The sequence below is a fragment of the Scardinius erythrophthalmus genome (assembly GCF_964197995.2).
Source record: "Scardinius erythrophthalmus genome assembly, chromosome: 3".
Classification (NCBI taxonomy): Eukaryota; Metazoa; Chordata; class Actinopteri; order Cypriniformes; family Leuciscidae; genus Scardinius; species Scardinius erythrophthalmus.
Window position 1 is genome coordinate 39,617,532 of NC_138223.1, and position 3,190 is coordinate 39,620,721.

The window sequence follows — 3,190 nt, forward strand, 5'->3', positions numbered from 1 at the left end:
AGCGCTGTGTTCTGTCATTGCATACGAGTTTCTGTGCAGTTTTACTTCTAATGCTGTATAGACCTTATGTGCCCATATACAGTAAACGTATATGCCAGAGAAACGAGGCCGCCGCCATCTTTAGAATATTGTCTTTGAACTTCCCTTTTTGCGGTCGCTCTGTATATTCCTATGGCGCTGCTGTCCAGGAGTAGCTTTTCAAGTGGATTTACTTAATGTAAAGTTAACGAAAGTTATCATGAAGGATTGTAATTTTTAAAGCAGATGTCTAAACAAATGTCAGTAGACCGGGAAGATTTTAAAACGAGCCGTTCATTCATAAATTCGCAATATCAGTGAAAATACAGACCGGAAGTCAAAAGACAACGAGCGCAGCGCTGAAAAGGGGCGGGGCTACATAAGGTATAGGTTGCTATTCAGAAAAATCCAGACCCTTGATTCTAAAACAGTGTGCTGTAGGGTAGACTGGGTACAGTTGAGACACTTTTTGCGTTTTGATTTTTCACACAAAAAATAGATACTGAAAAGAAGTGAATTTCCACATGGCATGCCACATGACATTTCATTAGCTTGTAGACAAAGATATTATCAATCAATAATACCCACAAGTAGTTTATATTTTCCACAATTACCTAATAAAAATAAGGTGCTTTTTGTCTCAACCTTGTCTCAACTGTACCCATATGTGGTACAGTTGAGACAGTGCATGGTACAGTTGAGACACCCATTTTTAATGATGTAAAGATAACTTACCATTCATTGTAAATATAAAAAATAAAGACAAATAAAGAAAATAACAATTGGGCAACATTTTTGTTTATTCAACCATTTATATTCATTCATTTTATTTAAATTAGCACTGGTTAAAATGTATAAAGCAGGAACAAGATATTAAACAATATTTATTAATAATACACAGTTTAAATATCACAAATATCAAATTTTATTTTCATTTGCGTCCTATGCTGGCTAATTACGACCTTTAATCTGTTATCATAACACTGAACAATTTAACAGTGTGTTTCCTAATAGAGCTCTATCGGGGGTACAGTTGGTACACGTGTGTCTCAACTATACCCCGCTGGCCACCTCGCACATTTCTCTAGATTTTGCAATTACCTTGCATGACACAATACCATGAAATATGCCAGTTTTTAGGGCACAGAATAAAGTTTGTGGTGATACCAGTTACGTTTAACAGTCATATAGGGATAATAAGCTATTCATTGTGGAGAGTGCATGGTGAAGTGAACGTCCTACTTTAGAAAAAAAACTTTACCCGATATTTTCGGATCGAAGATGCGTCCACTGTTCAAATTTCCCACAAACAAAGAGGACACTAATACGCATGTGCACAGCAAAAATCACAACTTGTGCTTGCTGCGAACGCAAGTTATTAAAGGTGTCTCAACTGTACCTATGTCTCAACTGTACCCAGTCTACCCTAAATTAACAGGAAGGCATAACACAATTTATTAGTAGTAGTCATGTACACAACTTCCTTACTGGAGTTTGTACAGATACTACAGGACAAATATTACTCCATTACAAGTAAAATTTGTAAAGACCGATTTTTACTTAGCCTAAGTAAAAGTACAGAGGTACTTGTTTTTAAAAATACTTGAGTATCAAAAGTAAATGTCAATGCATTGTTTTTATTATTGTTAAAAGCTTTAAGAATGTTATAAAACCTATGGAAATTAAACAACTGAATTGACAAAACAAGACAGCTGTAATCATCTTTTATATACAAAAGAAGTAGGCTACACATCTAGTGAAATAAAAAGTTTGATATTTGTCTTTCAAATGTAGTGAAGTTAAAGCAAAAAGTTTCCAGAAAAAATGTACTCAAGTATAGATGCTCAAAAGTGTACTTAAGTACTCAAGTAAATGTACTTTGTTGCTGTCCACCTCTGATGACAGGGACTCCATTGTATCCTACAAGTAAAAAAAAAAAAAAAATTAATGATGACATCTAGTCGAGAAGACTAATATTCACGTTAATCAGACATTGGTTGTGTCAGAAATTGCCCCCTTACCCTCAACACAATATCAATATTAAACACAGTTCCAGTGAGATTGAATAAGTGCACAATGGTTTCGGCCATTGATTCTGACGTCAACCCGACTTTCATTTCCAACCAAAATCTTGACAGAAATTAAGGGGGTGTAAAAAGTACAATTTGTCTTTCAAATGAAGTGAAGTTATAAAATGTTTCCAGAAAAAATAATACTCAAGTACAGATACTCAAAAAGTGTACTTAAGTACAGTACTCAAGTAAATGTACTTTGTTACTGTCCACCTCTGGTAGTAGTATTATATTTACAGTAAGATTTAATTTGTTAACATTAGTTAACTGCATTCGTTAATTCTCATTCTCAGTGCATTTTTTAATCTCAATAAATAATTTCAACATTTACTAATACATTTGTATCTGTTAACATTAGTTAATGCAATGTGAACTGACATGAACATGAACATTTTTATTAACTAACATTAATGTAACGACACTGACAGTCTATCCGGCCAGATGCTCTGAATTAGCGAATCCTGATTGTTTCTCTCATGCTAAAACACCTATGAGCATATACCCAGAAAGGCCTAGTTGACTAGCTCTCTGACACAAGTGTCTACAAGCAGGCCCTGGTTAATGTTTTACACGACTTAATGAAATAAACGAACAGGCCCCTGTTTGTTTCTCATACTATCACGTGCTGCGACCACAATTCCCTTACTGTGTCTAACGTTTGTCCTTTGTGTATTGAAGGCAAAATTACAAGACTTACCCCATTCAGTTGTTTTGGACAACTAGGACTATCTTGCTTCTCCCAGCAAAAGTATATGACGCCTCAGGCTGTCAAGTTAGTCGGCCCACAGAACTACCTTTGTTTTGCAGAGTAACACATTCTCAAATAGCCCCCAACCCCTCACGTGGTATGCACCACGAGATGCAACCGATGCTGACCTCACAGATACACGCAGACACGCACACTACCATATATGGACTTCCACTAGTAAAATCTCATTTTACCAACTATTACAACTGTGTAAAGAGTGTTCTGGGTGATTTGCATGTTCCCCAGAATGATATTAGAGTAGTTGTGTTTTTGAATTACAGCAATGTAATCTTAAACTGCCTTTGTGTCCACAAATAATGTATCTCTATGTTGCTATCCTTGTCAATAGTCG

The 3,190-nt window shown here is 35.6% G+C and overlaps 1 protein-coding gene across 1 annotated transcript in view; it reads right to left on the minus strand.

Annotated features, from left to right (window-relative positions):
* The window catches only part of LOC308688454 (uncharacterized protein), a 30,148-nt gene extending 27,202 nt beyond the window's left edge, over nucleotides 1-2,946 (minus strand). Inside the window, exons 1-2 of the mRNA XM_081361487.1 lie at nucleotides 2,788-2,946; nucleotides 1,897-1,938 (exon numbers count right to left, since the gene is read on the minus strand). The gene's annotated coding sequence lies outside the window, so the exon portion shown is untranslated. The remainder of the gene's footprint in view (nucleotides 1-1,896; nucleotides 1,939-2,787) is intronic.
* Between the last annotated feature and the right edge of the window lie 244 nt (nucleotides 2,947-3,190).